At 33.8% G+C, this 10,497-nt stretch overlaps 1 protein-coding gene across 1 annotated transcript in view; it reads left to right on the top strand.

Moving 5' to 3' along the window:
- The window catches only part of DDX10 (DEAD-box helicase 10), a 234,327-nt gene that overhangs the window by 75,142 nt on the left and 148,688 nt on the right, over window positions 1-10,497 (top strand). The gene's annotated exons all lie outside the window — the stretch shown is intronic.

Raw genomic sequence — 10,497 nt, 5'->3', positions numbered from 1 at the left:
ATAGTATGGGAAAGTTGGGGGTAATAGAAGGATTGTACTAGTTTTCTGTGGCTGCTGTAACAAACAACTACAAATTTAGTGACTTAAAGCAACATGGACGTATTTTCTTATAGTTTTATAGTTTAGAATTCTGACATGGGTCTCAGTGGACTAAGAGGAAGGTGTCGGCAAGGCCGTGGTCCTTTCTGGAAGCTCTAAGGGTGAGTACATTTCCTTGCCTTTTTTGGCTTTCTAGAAGCTGCACACATTTTCTGGCCCTGGCCTTTTATCTCTGCCTTCAAAGCCAGCAATAGTGGGTTTAGTTCTTCTCACATCACATTGCTCTGACGTTTTTATCTGCCTCCCTCTTCCACTTTTAAGGATCCTTGGGATTTCAGTGGACCCACCTGGATAATCAAGATGATCTCCCTCGTTTAAAGTTAGCAACCTTAATTTTATTGCAACCCTAATTTCCCTTTGCCATGTAACAATATGTTTATAGGATAGGGGGATTAGCATGTGGACATATTTTTTTGGAGGGGAGGAGGAGACATTTCTCTGTGTACCACAGGAACTGACCACAAAGTCCTACATATTCTAGTTAAGTTATAATTTTGTTTCTAAAATGCCTTTATGGTAGCCAAAAGAGAAAATAGGGCCTATTGCTTGTTTATGGTTATTTTTTGGTCCATTTTACCAAACATACCAGGTTTAAGAGTGCTGTTATAGTTCAATTCATATAATCATTTTAGTTCTTCCCTCAGCCATGTTGAGTTCTTTACTAGTGAAGGCTGGTAGTAGTATGGTTAATAAAAGTAATTAAAAATGGATGATGCATAATCATTGTTTTCTTGTAGATGCTATCTGTTTTCTTAAGTTATAATTAATTAACATAAAACAATGTCTAATTTCCTTATACTTAGAGCTCTCATATACCTATAAAACCAAAAGGAAATTAAAAAGCTATAAGTCAAACTTCAAATAAATAGTGTTTTATGAGATGGATGATGCTGTTGTCAGTTTGTCATGCTGGTACAGCAGTGGGTCATGTGATGAGTTGGTGCTCCTACTCTATCTGAACTTTTCTACCTTTGCTCATGCAGTTTCAGCAGTTCTGCTTGGTGCCAGTATGTTGTCAATACTTCACTGAACTCAGATGTTAGGTTTGCTTGTAGACTGGTCATTAGTTGATCCAGAATGTAAACTAAGGTTTTTAGAGTGTCCTTGAAATGAAAAGGCAGCATTATAAGTTCCTATAGGGAATTTACACTTCATTGAGATCTCTTGACTACATCAGTCTCAGGGCTACAACTTTGAAGACTCCAAATTAGACAAATGCTAAATTAGGCATAACTTGTTTTACCTCATTATCCTGCATCTTTTTTCTTCATAGATAACAATAGCTCATGATGTAGATTTTCCATAAATTTTTTTAGTCCAAGAGCTCAGATTAGGATATGGCAGTAAAATTTTTATTTTAAGATGCTGTGTGAGTGGAGGATATTTCTCCCATTTCTTAATGTTTCTTACCGGTTGTTCTTTTCTTTGTTTGAATCTGGAACTTTTACTTTTTCCTTTTTGTTGATGTTTTCTCTGTGGTATGTATATAGGTTGGTTTTTCTTGGCATTAAGTAAAGTTTTCTTTAAACTTTAAGAGTTGTTTTGCATGTAGGACTGAATTTTGTTTGGGATGTTTTCTATGTCTTTATGAAATGTATATCTGTAGGAAATTGATTAAGTGGTTAGATATGTGAGCGGGTGAGGGTGGTGATGGGTGAAGACTACGGGAGAGACAGGGAAAGGTAAAAAGACATTAAAATGTTCTTACTTTTTATACTTTCTATATAATTTAAAAATAATTACTACATTTAATGTATTAAAAAAAAACTTGTTCAAGTTCCTACATGCTTTTGCATTAGTTCATATGAGAATGTTCTTAAATTTATCTTTTAGAATTACAGGTAATTTATTTGGGCTACTTTAGCTTCAGTTTGAGAATACCTTTTTTCATATTGTATTTTTTAATGTACATGTAGATGAAATTATGGTCATGTTTTTATTTGGACAACTATGTGATTATATTGGGATTTGATTTAGGACATGTTTTTACTAAAGTAGAACATAACATTTTTTGTTAAAAACTAGGTTTGGGGCCTGTTCAGGAAATGGTTACCTTAAACTTATAAATGAATGACTTGTTGAAGCAGAAGTCCGGAGTTGAGGAATGGGAAAAACCTCCTGTTATGCCATTCTCCAAAAAGAAGTTTTAAGGTTTTTAAAAAGCTTTTGCCATATGTTCTTTCTTATGATGATGATTTTCTCCCTATGATTGGCAGGGGTATTTATTTATTAAATCTTCTTTGAAATGATGTACAAAATCTTGGGGAGTCGATGATTGAATAAACAAAGTAATTCAGTTACTTAAGCATGTGCTCTTGGAATTCTAGCTGTTTGACAAAACCTAACTGCTATATAGTTTTTACCAGGGCCTACAGAAAAAAATGATAGAAAATACAAGGTATAAAATGAAAACAATTTTCAAACTCTCATCACTTCAGATAGCTTTCATTTTGGAGTGTGATAAGACTTCCAAGGACCTGGTTGGTTTTTTGTTTCCTCTTTCCGGAATGTGGCAACAGTGTGAACACCCTTCAAGAATGAGTGAGCTAGCGGATTGCTTTTCACCTCTGTTATACTAAAAGCAGGAAAATTGTATAGGAGGCCTGACTTTCATTTTTATTATGTTGTGAAATCACTTTATTATGTACTTGTGTTTTTCTTTTCCTTTTAAAGAATAATAGTTTAGAGGCAGCTCCTTTTTCTTTTTTTTGTGATCTGTGAGGCATTTTATTTTGCATGGCAGTAATTTTAGAGAGATTGAAGGCATACTTCTGGTCCTTTTTGACTCTGGACTTTCTAAATGGCTGTTAATGTTAACTTTTAAAGACTTTTTTTTCCTTGTCTCTAATGTAAAACTTCCTTGATTTAGAATGCTGTCTGTTCTGCCTTAGTGAGATTGCCTTTTCCCTGTAACTGTGTCGTCCTCAGTGATCAAGAGATGAACAATTACAAGGTTCTTTGTTGGGGAGCTCAGAAAACATATGTGGACTACTGCATCAGGGAGATGAGTATTTTGGAGAAAGGGCAACATATATAAATGTAGATCTATTTTCATTGTAAGATATTTTAGCAACTGTAGTGTTGTTTCTGTTCCAACTTGCATATCTTTTGTCCTCTTTCATTTGGGGACAGAATAAGAAAGGACCGTCAGATGGAGGAAGTATCTGGTAAGAAATAAAACTTACCTGGTAGTGTGGAGAGTTATAGATTACAGAAAATATGAATATACATTATGTAGAAGCATAATATGTTACTACCATGGGAGATTTACTAGAATGGAAAATAAGGTGTAATGTGTAATAAATCATTAAGTAAATGTGTGTAATATATTCTGTAGTAATACGAAGATAAAAAAATCAGTGTTTGACTTATTGTTCTCATTAAGAGTAAATATGATTGATGTTTATTGTTCACTGGAACTTCTCGGGCTCAGTTTTCATGGTTAGATTAGAACAACAATCTTTCTTTTGGATTGAACCTCTTGTTCTTAATTTTCTTGAATTATTTTAAGAAAAGAAGGCCTGCATATATTTAAATGAAGAATTATGAGCAAGTCATAGCCAGTAGTGTTCTTGGCTATCCCAGTAGTGTACACGGATAAAGGTTCATTTACTAAATCTGATTCATTTACCGGATCTCTTTGTTGAGAACATTAATATTACAGCCTACCAGGTGTGAATTAGAAATAACTTTTCCTTAGTTCCCTGTCCCAAACGCCTCCTGATTTGCCCTAATCACTTCATAGTGGGCTAGTAAAGCTTCTGTTAGAGAATAAACAACTTGACCTTATTTTAGGTATTAGGTGTATTTGGCCAAAGTTGCAGAAGGAGACATTTTGTGGATTTAAAAACATTTTCCTGTTGACCTCTGCTGTAACTTAAGTACTATGATCATAACAAAGTTTGTACCCAAACAGAATAAAAATCAATCTTAATAACTTTATTCATTTCTAGGAGCATTTTGCCTTTAGCAGTATGAAATCTTGAGGCATGGAATTCTCCAATAACACTTGTAAGAAGATACTCAAATGGACAGTGAGTCTTTATGACTTTACTGTTAAAAAAGGCTCAAATATGTCAAAATAACAGTTAATTCCTATTAGTTCTTAGTGACTTCTACACTCGTTTCATAGTAAGTTCTTAATTTCAGCTAAACTAACTTAAATAGTTAAGCATTTGGATTGATACATTATTCCAGGAACTTGATATTTTCTAGATATGAGCCATAAAAGGATTGCTTTTCATTTTCCCCTCGCCCTTCTCCCCTTTACTCTTCGCCTCTCTCCACATCCCTCCACCTAAAACAACAAAGAGTTAATCTTTACATCATTGAATTAAATGCTTGCCTTTTAAAGAGAATCTTAGATGTGTTCAGAGTTACTGAATTATACTTGAAGATTTATTAAGAAGTGCTAAAAATCAGAAGAATGGCACATAGTGAATAGATTTTCTTTTTTTTAAGTTGAGGTAGATTTTTGTCAGTGAAAACTGGCAAGCCAGCCTTGATCTGTGATGAAAATTCTGGAACTTTTCAAATAGATGTGAGGAATATAAGGAATATAAAGGAATGAATACTAGAAGCCAATGTGGATTGGATTACTCACTTCAAATCTAGCTCATTTCATTTTCTGAATAGGATTGCTAGATTGATAAATAGAGGGACTTTTTTAGATGTGTAATGTGTTCTGCTTTTGACGGTTAGTATAGAGCATCTTTGGTAGCAAGATAAACTAGGAATTCCCAAAGAAACATCTATTTTGTTCTTAAGCAGGACTATTCAATGTACAGTCTGCAAACTAGGGTCAGTCCATAAACTGTTATTGACCTTGATCAAATTGCTATTTTAGTTTCTAAACGGGACTCTTAATTTCTGTTTTTATCTCAAAACAGGAGAGGGTTGGACTAGGCGATCTCTTAGCTCCCTGCCTTGCTCTACATGTCTGATGTTTGTGGATATTCTTATTCCTAAATGGTTCTCTTTGGTTCACTTGTTCCTGAATGAAGTGCTCAAACATATAAAACAGATGTGTACTAATGAGATAGAAGTATATCAGCAGTCCCTATTTAGGTAAAAAAATTCAACAGAATGAGTAGTTATTTCTCCTTGAGCTACTTTCCCATTTAGGAAGATTGTGCTGTCAGGCAAACAGTGTGGGGTTCACTTTATACTGTGCTTGTGAAAACAAGCACACAAACCAGGGATTACAGGACAATAAATACACCATTTTCTGTTGCTGGTATCACTCTCATGATGGGAATTAGGCAAGATCAGTGCAGATCAGGAATGCAGGCTTAAAAACTGGGAAATAAAGATTAAAAACCTAGGAAGGAGTTCTGAAAGCAGGACATAAACCACTGGTCATCTAGAATTTTTCTTCTGGACTAAGGGGAACTAATTACTAAATAAAAGGTTCTGTAAGACATAGGTTCTCAAAATACGTTTATGCTGGTCTCACTGTGTGGGTGAGGCAGATTTTGTTGAAGGTAAATAAATGATCCTTGTTAAAGTTAGAGGAAAGTAATGTCTAGGGCAGTGGTTTTTTTTTTTTTTTTGACAAGTAAATAAAAATTATGTACATTTCTAGCTTCATTTCATACAATGAGTATTTTTATATTACAACCCTTTTCCCCTGCTCCCCTGAGAATACTGCCTGTTTGGCCACCAGTGAATGTTACTTTCCTTTTCCTGTTTTTAGAACAATGTTGAAAACAGGCTCTGGTGGCTTTCTTTCATTGTATATAAAACACTTTGATTTCCTTTAAAGTATTTTTGAGTTTCTGTATCACGCTTCAAAAGAATAAATTATAGTTTCAAAGCATTCATGGTGTATAGGGATTCTCTTCTCTTTCATTGCTCCCGTGATTTCATTGATTCTCAGACTTCCACCATAGTGCATATCTCCATGCAGAGCGGGAGCTGGGTGTCGTTGGCATAAATCATCATGACTGACAGAGTAGGTGCTCAGTTAACAGACTCAGATACGGGTATAATGTTCTTCTTCCTCTGGTTTCAGTTCCATTGCTTCGGTACAAGACTACACGGTAGCACTAATGTGGGAATCGATAGCTCCTCTGTTGGAGGTGGGTGGCACTGATGTCTGATTTCTTAGGCCTTGCTGAGGGTCATCTTCACTTGGGCTTATTTTTACTTAATCTCTCTAAGACTCTTGGTTTAAGAAGAGTATGTAGTAAGAAACATTTTTGAAAAGTAACTTAAGCATTCTATAACTAGAAACAATGTGTTAATAACAAATAATTCTAAATAATAAAATCACCAGGTAAGAGATCTGTGGTCATAGAGCTATGAGGAATGCTTAACACTTAAGAATGCACATGTGTTAAGGATTTACTTTGTCAGTGAGCACGATGCTTTTTCCAATAAATTCAATTCAACCCAATTGATTTTATTGGGTTACTTTTTAAAATGGGCTCGAAAGCTCTGTATTTTTGAAATGTTTTATAGTTGTGCTTTGATAGAATCAAAGTCATTTGGTGAAAGAACAGTGGACTTTTAAAATTAAATTTTTAAATTGAGTTGTGATTCATTGGATAGTAGGTGTTATTTTAATGGGGGAAATAAAGTAATAAATAGGAGAGAAAATACTTGATTCTACTCCAAATGTATGTGTGGGACAAAGCAGAGGGTTTTTAATCCCAATAAACATTTTCTACCTAGCAGTACAGCATTAAACAGCTCAGATTTAAAATTTTATATAAGAACAGCTGATATTCAAAGAGAATATACTGTGTTCTAACAGGCTGTACATTTGCAGAAGATACAAACTGATAAATGTTAACTGTTCAGATATGGAGCTTTCAATATTTTATTGGCCAGGTGAAAAGAGAAATGATAATTATGAGAACTGTGGAGATAGATGTTTTGCCCTCAAAAACAAAAATGGCCTAAAACCTTTGGTAGATTTTGAAGGAAAAATCTTGTATTTTAATGTATCTTTGTAATCCCAAACTTATGTTTGAAAACTGCCTTTGCAAGACAGTGTATGTAGTGTTATTTCTAGCAACAAATTGAAGTCTGCTTTTAAAAATTTTATGGAAAAATCAAACACCACATCAAAAGAATATCATCGCTTCCAGGGAATTTTAGGTTTAGCCAAGTAGAACGTGAGACGAAGAGCGACAGAAATATTTACAGGGATTGCTAATTTGGGTCAGAAGGGAAAAGAAAAGCATCCTGAAGTTGCTTGTAAAAAGTAAAGTTCACTACAACACAGATCAGTTTCACTATTTGCAAATAGATGTTGTAAATTAGGAGGACATCCAAAGGGCAAAACAACAAAATTTACAAAACAAAGGTAAAGAAAAAAAAGCCATCTTGATATTACAAATACAAGAAAAAGTCTAAATTGAGATGGAATAAGAGGAGACACAGAATGTATTTCTTAACATTGCTTTCCTTTGTTTTCTAAAAGTCTATAATGACTGAAAACTGTGATTGTAAACAATAAGTACTTAGATAAATGACTTTAGAAGAATCACCATATTGACGGTGATTCAAGTGTAAATTACAACATAAAGTTAAAACTTTATTTTGTTAACTTTGGAGTTAAAGCATATTCTTTATATTAGACACATGGAAATGAAAACAAATTTACATAGATTATAATTTTAAATTTTATTTTTATTTTTTTGTTTTTACTAAGATACTAACTTTCACACAAGATTTTAAATGAATTTCAAATTAAATAAAAATATACTGCAGAAAGCAAAAGTTCTTCGCAGACCTGAAAAAGACAGAGAAATCAATACTTATAATATTTTGCCAGTTCCCCAAAGTGGGTTTGTACCTTGACTGAGGCAAGGAATGTAACAACCTACTGCTTGTTTAAAATCGACGAAAGTGTCAGAATAGCTGTAGTAGTGCTGAATTTAAAAAGTAGATTGCTTCAGGAGCTTTATGCTACATCCTCATATTGTCCCTTCATTGGATTCTTAAATCTATATATAATTAATTATAGTATTTGAATATGGATAAGAAAAAATATTCGCTCAAATTTTATACACTTTAGTTTTAGAAAATTACTTACAGCTCCTTCAGAAATGTTACTTGGGAAAGATGACAAGGCGCGCTATTAGTTTTTCAGTAAATTAGGTGCTCTGTCTTTAAATTTGGCCTAGAAAAATATTTGTAGCTGTAGTTTCATTTCAGCTGCTGAAAGGAAATAAAATATTTTGACTGCAGTTTGAGAAATTTGACAGCCTCACATTAAATTTAAGAATTACTCTGTATTTATTACATGTCAGTTTACTTATGCATTGCAAAATATATTACTAAGCATGTTTGACATTTGTTCATATACTTTATTTTTCATGTTTGCATCACAAAATGATTTTTGATGTTTCTAAATAGATGAAACTTTCTGTTATGTCAGCTCTGTAATTCAATCGTTTAATTGTCACATGTGTGCTTCACATGTTAAATTGTGCAGTGAGAAAGTATTGAATGGAATGGAAGATTGAGTTAGGTGGTGCTGTAAAGAACCTTAAGTTGTAGCTGTATATCATTATGTTTTAAGGAAATTTACAAAGTTTCTATTATGTTGGAGTATTGAAGCATAGGTGCCTACAAAATTGGATGATCAAAGTGAGCCACAGTTGTATTCCTAACTTGAGCAAAGCCTTATTTAAATTTAATTGATGCTATATTACTTTTAAAAATGATTTCGAACTGGGTGTTTCCCCAGTAGAATAATCCATGGTTCCATAAACTGCATTTATAGTTCTAATTGTATTTTCCTTTGTTTCTGTTATTTTTGTATCCACTCTCTCCTCTACTAGATTAGAAACTTAGTAAAGAACTGTTTTGTTTTCCAGTGTTTGCCTCACAGAACCCAGCACAGTTTTCCTTAGAAAGAAGTAAATAATATATAGCTATACAATTGATTTTGTACCACATACCTAATACTCCATACCTCTTATTCTTCCTATGTAATATCTAATCTGTAATTTATTTTTTGATAAAAAGCTCTGCAGGTTTTTTAAATTCTGTACTTCATTCAACTGCATAACCAATCTAGATAAATGTAGCTCTTTATGTGCATGACCTTGGACATTCTTGTTTGAAAACCATTGCAAACTGATTACTTTTTTAGATTTTTAAAATGATCATAATTGCTAGTAGTAGACATTTATTGAGCACCTACTATGTAAGACGCGTGTTTTTTTTATCCCAGTTATTTATATTTGGAACAAAGTTATGTTATAGTAATTTGAGTGTGGCTCTTATTTGTATTACTAGAATATTAAAGCAATATGAAAAAAATTTTAATTTAATGAAAGTCACGGTTCCATAATAAACTGGGGAAGTGTTATGTCGTCATATTGAGCAGGAACATCTGTTTTCATTACAAGATACCCAGCACCTGTGCCTGGTACATAGTTAACGCTCACTGAGTATTTGAATGACTGATTGAATGAATAAATGAATGAACAATTGACTACAGTTGCAGAAGATTGGTAGGGAGTAATTAACTGTAAGCTGGTGTGCAGCCTTTAGGATTTGAGTTGTTTGTTGATTAAAAGCTTCAATTGGACTTCGAGGGTATGGAAAACCTAATTACTTTGAGAGCTCTTTGTTAAGTAGTGGATGCTAATTGCCTGATGTCCATTAAGTGATTGAGCAAGAGAATCTTCCAATTTTGGGATGTGAGCTGTTTTAATTTTCAGAGTGAAAGAGAAAGCAGTATTAGGCACTATGTGATATGGACCTCATCATATAATACCACCAGCAGTCCTTGGCATGTGTTATGCTTTCAGCAGCTAGTAAGTAATTCATATGTGGAATTGTCTTACTACTTATTGGAATTCAGTTTTGTAATTACTTGTTTTATACTGGGATGCATTCTGAGAACAGGCAGTGTAAAAGTGCATCTGTACAATGGAAATTCATTTTATCCAATAAAGCAGAACTCAGATTTCATGTTCCTTTGAGGCCAAACAATAAAACTGTCTACTTTCCAATTTAGGCAGCTGATGCTTGATAACATGTGGCTAGTGTAGGACATTGATTACTATGAAGAAAGGAAGATGGAGAAGATTAGACTGGGATCTACCGGCAGCTTTATTTCCTGTAGTGGGGATGAGGGTGTCTCCTCTTGTCTTTTAGATGCGAAAGCCAGGGAGATTGGGTTTTGTGCCCTAGCAGTTCAGAATTGCACAGTTCTACACAGACCATACTGTTTTCTTTCTTTGGTCTGTGTTCATGCTAATGTCTCTTTGGAACACCCTTCACTTAGCTTTTTCTTTACCTTGTTAACGTGTGGTTTATTGTGCTAATGATTATTTTATCTGGGGAAGCTGTCCTTACTGTAGAATCCTGGGCATGTATCTATCTTTTCAAAAGGAAGAGCAGGATGATCCATTGGGATGCCAAAAGAAAATA

This window comes from Rousettus aegyptiacus, unplaced genomic scaffold (assembly GCF_014176215.1).
Source record: "Rousettus aegyptiacus isolate mRouAeg1 unplaced genomic scaffold, mRouAeg1.p scaffold_m13_p_5, whole genome shotgun sequence".
Classification (NCBI taxonomy): domain Eukaryota; kingdom Metazoa; phylum Chordata; class Mammalia; order Chiroptera; family Pteropodidae; genus Rousettus; species Rousettus aegyptiacus.
This window is presented reverse-complemented; position numbering and strand designations above follow the sequence as displayed.